The 12036-nt window shown below is 27.0% G+C and overlaps 2 protein-coding genes across 5 annotated transcripts in view; one reads left to right on the top strand and one right to left on the bottom strand.

The window, feature by feature from the left end:
• LOC139820620 (neuromedin-B receptor-like) overlaps positions 1-12036 on the bottom strand; it is a 96884-nt gene that overhangs the window by 43058 nt on the left and 41790 nt on the right. The gene's annotated exons all lie outside the window — the stretch shown is intronic.
• LOC139820622 (neuropeptide CCHamide-1 receptor-like) overlaps positions 1-12036 on the top strand; it is a 63615-nt gene that overhangs the window by 22141 nt on the left and 29438 nt on the right. The window contains exon 1 of one of the 3 annotated variants that reach the window (XM_071791028.1): positions 4444-4628. The exons of 1 other annotated variant lie outside the window; for it this stretch is intronic. The gene's annotated coding sequence lies outside the window, so the exon portion shown is untranslated. Of the gene's footprint in view, positions 1-4443; positions 4629-10097; positions 10645-12036 lie in introns of those variants that run through there. One more of the 3 variants, XM_071791025.1, reaches the window with a different exon arrangement.

Below are 12036 nucleotides of genomic sequence, written 5' to 3'. Positions count from 1 at the left end.
TGCACTTATTTTCACTGTAATTTTAATAGTGTTATTAACTTTCCAAAAAAAAAAATAGCAAACAATTTGCAAGACAAATTTACGAATCGAAATGTTTTACGATTCAAATTTACGAATGTACTGTGTTTCAATTGAAAGGCATTCGATATCGACAAAGTATTTAATTTATTGATGCAATTTGTATTAACTAAATATTGAGCAATCAAACAGATGCAATCAAACAGATGCATATGTAAACCTGCGATAACAATAGCAAACAATACTTCAATTTCCATAATTGTTATTCTTCAACAAAGAATTGTCTTCAGAAAAATTAGTACAAAAGATTTCTCACTTCTGATATCACAGTACCTTACAGTTAAGAAAGCAAAGTAAAAAACGAGGCTTACTAATGCAGCTTAATTCGTACTTTATTTTTATAAAACTTAAAAGTTAAGTTATGAAAGGCGCTAAATGTCTAACTGATCATCGATAAAGAGCATGCTATGTTTTTAAATGTTTCTAGTTAGTCAGTTATGACTCGTGATAATGTGAATGATAAAAGTAAAGTAGTGTTGATATAATGTTGAGAAGTGAAAGATCGGATAATATAATAAAAATTTTTTTTAATTATTTTTGAAAGAAATATTGTAAGGCAACTTAATGATTAACGATTTAAAATGTACGTTTTGTCTCTCTCTCTCTCTCTTTATATATATATATATATATATATATATATAGTTTTGTTCGTAAAAGATACATCTATTGCATAAAACGTACCGTGATGCAGAGAACGCAATCATTTTGCTATCCTAGTTTTCGGAGGCTTCAAAGCGTTATAATATACGACGAAAAAGAGGTGTGGGAGAGAATAAAATGGTCACGTATCCTCGGGCATATCGAGAAACTAGATGGACGAAGGATCGCGAAAATGGTAAAGCGTTCATGTAAATAGATACCGTTTCAACGCGCTGCGTACAATTTTACACGATACACGGTATACAATCAAAGGATCGCGCACTTAACCCGCGATATTCAATCGGCAACCTGCAGTTTCTTCGTTTTAGTAACGATTGCTTAAATATTTTAACGCTTTACAACTTAGAGAATTACAAATTAGTTTTCAATTTTTTTTCTAATTTTCTGCAATAGTATTATCGATTCTAAAAAAGTAAAATATTACAGTAAACAAATCAGATGAATATTTATTCAATATTGTCAAAAATATAAAAATTATAGTATGATCTCATTAATCTTCATCAATTATTTTTGTGGATTTTCTCCATTATTCTTATTAAGATATTCTATTTTTTCGAGACTATTTAGCAAGTGTAGAGCATAATATATAAAGATATCTAGGCATTTCGCTTAAATCTGATGGAAATAAATTTGACAATAGATATAACTCGTTTCGTTAAAAAACACATATTTATCCAGCCCCTTAACTCTAATTTATAACCAGGTGCAACAAATAGTTTATCGAGTTTTACGTATATAAATGCAGCCACAAGTTTACGTGCCATATTACTACGTATCACGTGCCCAAGTTTTGAAAAATTATCATTTATTGTCGTTGACAATAAAATCCAAGTTAATAAAAACACGTTATGTAATCTGTATGCCAGCATATAAAATTTATTGTGTGCGCTGCATTTTATAAAATAATACAAGAAAGTAAAAGTAAGAGAATAATAGAACGCAAAAAATAATAAAACAATACAAAACAGTATATTTAAATAATGCAACATTTACAATGCCGAATGAAACTGAATTTACGTTAAAAGCGTAGAATGTACAATGAATTGTATCTTGCATTGAGTAAAAACATTTTGCGTAGAAAAATCTGTTCACCAGAGCTGCTCACAACTCACAACTACAGTTCCAAAAGGCTCATATACATGAACATACGTACAGACACACATGAACGAAATATATGTACTAATAACAAAACTAAATAATTAACTATTTTATACTTATGCAGCTAATTAGACATATTTTCACAAAAAATAAAACAAGAAGAAAGTTTTGTTAAAAAATTTGGTATTTTAATTAACTAACGAAGGAAATTAATGCATTTTCAGGATATCAAACTTATTTAATGCATTCCATATAATACCTTAATTATTTATGATGATCTTTCTTTCCAAAAGCTAATTTTAAGTATTTAAAAGTTTTAAATACTTTTTTATAATAACTCTTGTGTATGGCTTTGCATTTTTTTATTGTGTAAAATAAAATATAGAAAAAACATCAAGTACATTAAAAATTTTTTTATTCAATTAATTTTTAAAGCTAAGACATGTTATAAGAGTTTATCGAATTTAACACCAAGTAGATATTTTGATTTCCATGCTATCTGAAACGGATTCATTAGCTCTTTATTAGCTTATTATCTGCGGAAAGGAAAATTACAAAATAATATCGAAATTATTAAGTTCTTATATAAATACACAATAAATCTGATATCCTAAAACTGCACTGGTTTCCCTTGCATGCTAGTTAATTAAAATTAGATCTCTCGCGCTTAATACATATAACAAAAAAGTATTTTTTCCGTAAAAAATTATTTTTAAACTTGTGTATGGCTTTGCATTCTTTTATTGTAAAATAAAATATAAAGCTATTATATAAACACGAACAAAATACAACTGTTTTTATATTTATACATTGGGTATTACCCCAATTAAATCAACCTAATAAAATATTAGCATTTTCATAAAAAAAATTGTTTCATCAAAGTTCCAACTTAATAAAAAAACTACTTCACAATTAAGAAGAAAAAATTGTCTAATGATTTAATATTTTAATGTGTGAAGAATCTTTGATCTTTTTAATTAAAAAATAGAAATTAAAAATTAGCTTTAGCTTTTTTAATCTTGCTCAATCTATATTATACATGTATACGCCTGTAATTCTTATTCTTTTTATCATTTTTAAATTAGATTGTGTCTTGCTTTAACTTTTTCTGAAATTTTTACCACTTAAGAATATGTGTATGAAGGTGTATATGACTATTCGGATTAATCATTAATGCAGGAAATCTTAGGAATAGTTAATGTTGCCACCTGTAGGATTTATCTCTGACTAAGAAGGAAATTTGAAGAATATTTGCGCTTCTATAAATTATTATTAATGAAGTTAAGTATAAATAACAAAAAAATAAATATTATTGCATTTCAACATAATAAAATATATACATAAACAAAATATATACATTAGTCAGATAATGAAATATTTTTCGAATTTTTTTGTTTAAAGATATTGATATTTAATTAGACAATCTATAAAATAACATTATATCTATTAGTAATAATACGTTATTAATGTCGTTGTTAAAATACTAATGAGATATTGTTTTTAGTAACTCAAGTACTACTTTATCCGTTGTGAAAAAAGCATTGCAGGTGTAACCAAATGGGAACGATCGATAATGGCGACGCAGCCGGCTTAGAAGAGCTTGTACAAAATGCCATTCGATAAATTCAAATGTTTCTTGCCCTACTTATGGTATATACAATCTAGATCCAAAATTTTCTAGACATCACTTTTTATTACGTTTTTACCACTAAATCTTTAAGTTAAATATATATTTACGCACTTTTTATTAAAATACCTTTGCTAAGAGCTAAGACATTTGTGTATGATACCGTATTGTAGGCAATACGTGAGTGGGGTGAGAAACAAACGCATTCTTTATATATATGCAGTTATAATAATAGCACAATATTAACGTAAGAGATAAAAGCGAATTTATTAAGATTAGGGAGTTTTTGCAATACCGTCTTTCAGATACAATAACCGTATCTCAATTGTTCAGATATATACATAGTGAATGTATCTGAACAATTCAGATACGGTTACGATATCTGAAAGACGGTATTGCAAAAACTCCCTATTATCTTCAACATAAAACTCTCGTTTGTCTTATTAATACTATATGTCTTAATAATACTAAATTGTATTGAATTGAAACTAACAAGCATTGGTATGTACAAATAAAATTAAGAACATAATTATTTAGTTTTATTATAATAATTATTTTAAAATTTAAATAAAATCTTTATTTAAAAATTAATTTTTTTAGCAATTTTTCTATCGATTTTTTGTCAAGCTGGTTTCTTCAACAAAATACATTTTATTTTAATTTTAGCATCCAACAAATACAATTATTTTGTAATTTATGAATAAATTTTTATTTTATCTTTACATATTACGTGCATTCGTTTATCCCGGAAATCTTTATGTGAGTCATGTCATATCTGTTTAAATGATACGATATAAATAGCTGCTTTTTAGCTTCAAAAAGCTTCAGGTATTTTTTCGATGTATAGACGTATATTAATTTCGAGTGCGAGTTCCGGCGTAGAACGATTAGCACGATGGCCTATGTGTAGCGAATCCACGTGTACATTTACTTTCAGATAAGAGCGGCCGGGGATAATGAGCGCAGTTTTATCGGAATACTTAACCGAACGTTGTATATAGTGCTTCTCCGTTTGCAGTATTACAGTGATTAAAGAGAGGATATTTTAAAAGTGAACGCATTACACATAAAATATTTTACGTAAACATGTTTGTGATACGGTAAAGGAAAGGTCGAGACAAAATGAACGCAATGTTATGCGTATAAAACTTAATTAGGACGCTAGGTAAGTTTTTTCACGATTCTTCTACCCTTGGTAAATTGAAGCTAAATATACGAATGCGGATAAATAGCACGAAAAAGGAGCAAATGAAAATATACAAATGTCAAGTTAAGGTTGAGAGACTTCCTTACTGTTTTGAAAAGAGAAAATATGTACGTAATATGAAATAAAAAATCTAGAAGAAATAAGTTCAGATTTCCTTTTAATAGCGCAGAATCAATATTTTTTCTCAATAAATGTTTTATTAGACGCTGTTTTCTTTTCTGCTTTAAAATTTTTATTAACTATCTCATTAAACATGCTATGCATGGCAACCACAGAGAATAATTCAGCTTCCGATTACATATTTATATTAGCCAATAATATTAACACATTAAGGGCCGGTTTTGTTCCAACCTGTTGGTAAACTAATAGTTAAATCATATATATGTCTTTGTTTATCTTTTACATTAAACAAAGATAGACATATGATTTAACTATTAGTTAGCTTATCAATAGATTGGAACAATCAGCCCTAAATGTGCTTGTCGCACCAGGACCGGGGCTACCAAACTCAAAATGCATATCAAACTCGTAAAAAGTAACATTTGTGGTAGTTCTGTAAATATAATCAATATTAAAGTAATAGTCTAAAGTAATAAATACACTAAGCATGGTAATTATGCATAACTTAATTACATAATATAATATCTTATCGAGATATGGATCTAATAGGGAAAATTTCACTCCGGCATCGACGGAGGGACAAGCGAATTATGTAGGTCCGACATTCAACGTGTTAATTGGTTGAACTTATCCAGGCACGAGAATACCGTGAAGCAACTAGACCATAAAATCGCATTATCGAGTTATAAAGAATATCAACAAAATGTACGAAATATAGAAGTTGAGCAATTATCGCATAATTTTTATTGATTTTTTGTGTCTGCAATAATTTCAGAGATGACAAATAGCCTGATATTTTCATGTTTTAAAACGTAATGCCAAATAGAAATGTCAACTTTATAGCTTAACTTCAAACAGTCGGTATTTCACAAGACTTTAATCTGTCACACACATATAATCTTTCGGAAAGATTATAATCTTTCCTATAGTATACATTTTCACATTTATCCAAAATGAATGATTTGTTTTTTGCAATTCTTCTTTTACTTACTTAAAAATTCGAAAGAAATTGTATGTTTATTTGAGCATAAACTTTAAAATTTATTTATGTACATATTATTAATATACGAGATATATTACGCTTTTAATGGTATAAAATATATTTTTTATCTTTTAACATCACATAATTTGTTATTTCAAAGTGTCTCTTTTTATCCATCACTGTATTAGTATTTTATGTATTTAAAAGAGTTATACCTGTTCTGTCGAAACTCGCGAGAAAAACGCAGGAGTAGAGGATAACGATTCGTTACGTGTTTCTCTTAGCAACCAATTCCGCTGAGATCTCTTTATAGTGGTAATATAAGAACAGAATTAATTAATGTATAACTTTTTTATAATATAAAAACTTCTATCAATATGATATTATACCGAGGCTGTTATATTAAGAGCTATTTTTCATGTTATTGATCTATAAATAGAAAGATTCATTCAATGTATTTTAGAATCTCGACATTTATAACATTTGCTTCTCAGAAATGATATATCCGACACGATGTTAAAATTAGTTATCTCTTTTTATGAAAATATGTCATTTATGACTATTATTATACTTTATTTCAAATATTATTATGAAAGTTTTGAAAATTAGATTTTTATAAAGATAGAACCAAATTATATATATACAAAATCGTATTTATAATCATATAAATTAACTTGATGTAATTTGTATCTTTAAAAAAGTATTGGATTTTTATATAATAAACAATAATCTCTTATATTTATATTACATAATATTACAGATATAAAATTAATTGTGTAAAAAAATTAATATACATTACAATAAAATATAAAAAAGCTGAAAATAGGATTAATAAAATCTGTTTATGTAATATGTAACATATAAATTACAATTAAAAATAATTAACGATATCTGCTAATCAAACGGTAATTTTTTTTGCATTAAATTATATTAATTTGCACAAGTACAATAGGGAATTCACATAGAGAACGTTCTTTTATCTTCGCAATAGTGACTTAAATTTTCGAGAATAAATTTCAACATCATTAATTATAATATCTCGAAGAGCAGTTTTAATTGTCTTCTATTAAAGAAGATAATATTAGTAATTAAATCTACTTTTTCTCAATGCAGTAATATAAACAGCTAAAAGATATTAAACTTGAAAGGAAATGTCGCAGACGCATATAATAAAATTAGATGAGGATTAATTAATCAGAGTAGAGGGATAAGAAAATGTTATATTGTTATTAAAGACAAAAGAACGCTCTAGATAATAAAATTTTTTTTATCTTTTGTTACTGTCGGACAATATAGTGCATGAAATTATTGTTATAACTCTTGCTTTTATATAAATAGCGCGAGAATTCATATTGCTTGTGTGTTATGCACGAACGTGTTGCATGTTTACTTAGTATACAACATTGTAATGTTGTAACCACATGCCAAATATAGGCACGAGAGAAGTAGCATATTATTATAATGAAATATTTGCAATGTAATAATCACTTTACGTAGGCACGCGCGTACATACATTTTAGTTGCACATTGTCTTACGTTATCGCAAAATTGTAACACACGTAAAAATACGTAGGTTAAAATTTTTAACTTTTTTACACCGCGGAGATAGGTACGTGTTTGGTGTAGTAAATATACATTTCAAATAGATGAAAAAACAATAAAATTTGCTTATTTAATTGTATTGTATCGCGAAATAAACTTTTCGTTTTCAAACATATTTTCTTGAATACGATTGACTTCACGTAACGACTCCAAATATTACCGCCAAGAATCAAGATAAAAATATATTACTTTACCTTGTATCATATTTATAATGGAAAAATGTCAAGACAAGATAGAAAAAATGTCAAGATAGAAAAATTTTCTAACGAGGACATGTTATTATAAAAAAAGTGATGCTGCAGGAATATAAATCCTTTCTTTCCAACTAATTACACACACAACAATATGATGTTTATTTTTTCATGTATTAAAATGATAATTAAAATTCTGTCGCAAGAAATATATATTTTCTTAAAACATGATAATAAATTACAAAAACGAAAAAGACTCTATTTTTATATTCGACAACGTTTGGCTAATGTCGTGACAATTCGACCATTGGTTTTGGTCAGATTAATCGTTAAGACATTTTCGACCATGGGTTTTGGTTTTTTTTTTTTAAATTCACCAAAACCAATGGTCAAATTGTCACGACATTAGCCAAACGTTGTCGAATATAAAAATAGAGTCTTTCTTGTTTATTAATTATTGGCGAAACAAATACATATACTTTTCTAAAATTACAAAAAATTGCTAATTGAATCTCTCTCTCTCTCTCTCTCTCTCTTTTATTTCCTTTCTCAAAATTAAGTTATTGTAATAAAAGAAAATTATAAATAAATAACATTTAATGTAATATCTTCATATTATTTAACACTAATTTTTTTTTTACAAGCTACTATTTACGTATTTTTATAAAGAAATTTGCAAAACTTTATTACAAGCGTACTGTGTCTTCTCTATCAGTGTATGAATATGTATGTTATTCATAGAACTACGTTATGAATGTATTAATTTTCAAGAAATTCCACTTAGGCGACTCAAGTTCCCAATAAACTTTCTATTAAATGTAATATTGAAGCATGCTTCGTTAATTAATTTGTCATATTGATCGTGAATTAATGGAAAATGTAGAACAGAATACGAAGTTTCGTAAATATATAATCATATCGGATATAAAGATCAGCCATACGTTATTATAAATTATTAGTGTTATAGGACAGTCGATAGGTACTATTAGAAATCTTATATTGTAACGATAAATGACAAAAAAAGAATTAAACGGAATTTGAGATGATATAATGCATAATATTTGTACACTTTTATAATATGACTAAATATGACTAAATGTGATTACTATGACTAAATATAATTACCAAGAAAAATATTAAAATATTGCAGTAATACAATTCATAATTATTAATAAATTACTATAATTATATGAGCTAATGGAAGTCAAGTACCTACATATTTGATTGTCTTAAAATTAATAATGAACCAAATACATTTATTGTCCTCTTATCGACGATGTGTTCTTTTATTGATTTGACTCTGTTGTCAAGCATTACAATCTTTTTATTGAACACCCTAGATGCAATATGCATTATTTGACACTTTATTGATATGCATAATAATGGCACTTTTTACTCAAAATATCATAATTGAAATGTTCACGCTTCAATCGTAGTATTAATTTGCTTTTTGTCTTGAGCTGATTAATGTAAACTTATAATGACATCAAGCTGATTCTTTATACATATAATTGAAAAGTACAAACAAAAAAGATACAAACAAAATCAGTTAAGTCTACAAACTTTTCAAGAAAGAAGAACAGGCAACATTAAATGTTTAAAATCAAAGACTTCTGAAATAAAAATTTCTTTTGTAGAATATAAAACTTATTTTATCACATTTATTTAATTAGTGAAAAAATATATATATATTTTTATTAATTGTCTTTTTGTAATAAAAAAACTCCATATAAAAGTTTAAATAAAAATCATAATTATTATTAATTATATTATTTGATTTGAAAAAATGTTATAATTATTCTATTATAATAAAATTATAATAGAAGTTATCTGCAAATTTCACGTTATGTATTATAAAATAAAATAGTTTTATATACAATTCGAATTTCGTGAAGTAAAGAAATCAGATAACTTCCATACTTTTTTTAATTACTTTCAATTATTTTGTAACAACGTTTGTTCTTTCTATATTAATTTTTATTTTAGCTTCGATATAGTTTCTTAAATAAAAAGACAATTATTTGCTAAAAATATATCTAAAAAGTAAAAAACTTAATATGGAAAATATAAAAGTGTATATTTCTCGATATCATCCAATTCTTTAATATTGAAATCAGTGCGTAATCGTATAATAAGGTAGATATAAGCAATTGAAAGAGCAGGCAAGTCGAGATTGATTGTTCTTACTTCTTAGCTTTTCGAATGAAGTTCCAAGTTCTAAGTTCAAGTTGTTGCGATAATAAACGATCTTTAGTTTAGTGAACTAATATTGATTCCTGTGCCGGACGCGTCGCATGATGCGCTTCAATGACTACAAAGTCATAGTGAACAGGATATTGGTTCAGATAAAGGATTTCTCGATCTGTACTTTGCATAGAGCAAGAGAGAAAGAGAGAAAGAGGGGGAGAGAGAGAAAGAGAGAGAGAGAGAGAGAGAAGGAGTAAATCGTTGGGCAAGGGTTGATTCTGTGTCCGGGGGGTGGTGGATCGCACAGGGCGGACGATGCGTTCTTGCGCGGATGAAGCCGCGGTCGCCAGTAGCATCGCGGTGTCGAGTCGACGCGGTTGGTCTCTCCTTCCGGTCTCATTGCTCTCTCCGTTTTTGTTCTATTTTCGACTCCGATCGCGAACATCAATATCCGCAAATACGCGCTAGATAATGGATTTTTGAAGGACCAAAAGCACATTAAAATTGATATATATTTACAGTGAATTCAATATTCAAGATTTTGCAGAAAATCAGAGATTTTGCCGCAAGAATACTTTATGTGCATTGTCGCGTTTTATTACGTGACAATATACAGATTGCTTTTACGTCAATAGTATCGACGTCTGAATTCACTGAGATTACATCGACTTTCAACACAACTGACTTTAAAGACATTTGTTTTCTTTTTTACACGGATCGAAATTTCTGTTCGCGCGCCATTGAACTTTACGACGGGATAAACTTGATTGTTAAAAGTTCATGGAGTAAACTTCGCGAAAAGTACGATGAATGTGTGATGCGATTAACAAATGTTATCTGTTTCGTGTATTATAACGTGTTCATCAGCTTCAAACTTAGAACATCCATAAAGGTAAGATTAAAACGAGTGTAAAAGTTGCATGATAATGCAATACGTAAAGATGATAAAAAAATAAGATACACATCTATCTCTCAAATACAAAAAAAAATTTAGCTTCCCGTTTTTAATTGTCAAATTAATGTTGTTATCGCTTATTTCTTTATTTATTTATACAAATTTTTTGTATAAAAGAGCAAACAAAAACTTAATATAAATCAATATACATATTTTGTGGCTTCGCAATATGTGCTTGTCGTTTTCAAAATTTCCGTGGTAGAAATTTTAGCAATATAAACATTTGCCATTAAAATGGATTTATGCATAAGTTACTCACTATTCATGTGATGATTGTTTGTACTGTATTTCCGCTATCCGTTCAATCATGGATATAAAACGATTCAATATGTTTTAATAGTAGTCCTATATGCATACACATATGTAAAGGATAGTTTATATAGAATTTCCAAACTTTTTTTCTTTCACTTACAAATACTTTAATAAAAGAATTGATTTTATTTGCCAAAGTTTGATTAATCGTTGTTATGTTATACATATATGTTTAACATTAAATTAATTTAACATTAATGAATTTAATACCAAAGACACGTAATATTAAACATTTATGTAATTAATTTTCAAATATTACAATAAACCCTAAACTTGTCATTTATTTAAATACTTGAATATAAAATAAAGATTATTTTCTAATTCTACATTCTCTATTTTCTCTTTTCTTTGCGTCTCTCTCTCTCTCTCTCTCTCTCTCACTCACTCACTCACTCACTGCTCCCTTTTTTCTTTTCTATTTTAATATTGAGGTTTTTAACTTGCAAATTGCATTAAAGGAAATGCTATAACCAGATTTTTTTTTTAAATACAAAATTAAAGAATTAACTTTGAATAAGCCGTGCAATGACACGTAAAATAAATATAAAAACTAAACTCGGTGATACAATTTCTCTTAATAATATAATACAACAGACCGGCAAAGTCATACGTATACATCTCTTATGTAATCATATGTACAGATCCCTTTATAATGTTAATGTTATAATGTTATAATGTTTAAGTTAATATGTAATGGCATAATTATAAAATTATTTTATGAAGTCAATAAATTCTGATATAAGTACGTAGTAGATTAGTATGAAAATTGTAATACACAGGATTTATATGAATAAATATATAGAGATATGTAATAAATATATATATCATAACAAATTAAAAAGAAATATATATATATTTTGTAATTTTTTATAAATATATATAACGTATATTTCTAACATAAAATAACATAAAGTATTTAATTTTTGCATATTTAATTATAATTTTAAAATGTTTGTATTTGTAAAATAATGTGTATTTTAAAATTTAATTGATAATACATTAAGTATTTAAAATTGT

The sequence above is a fragment of the Temnothorax longispinosus genome, chromosome 10 (assembly GCF_030848805.1).
Source record: "Temnothorax longispinosus isolate EJ_2023e chromosome 10, Tlon_JGU_v1, whole genome shotgun sequence".
Classification (NCBI taxonomy): domain Eukaryota; kingdom Metazoa; phylum Arthropoda; class Insecta; order Hymenoptera; family Formicidae; genus Temnothorax; species Temnothorax longispinosus.
This window is presented reverse-complemented; position numbering and strand designations above follow the sequence as displayed.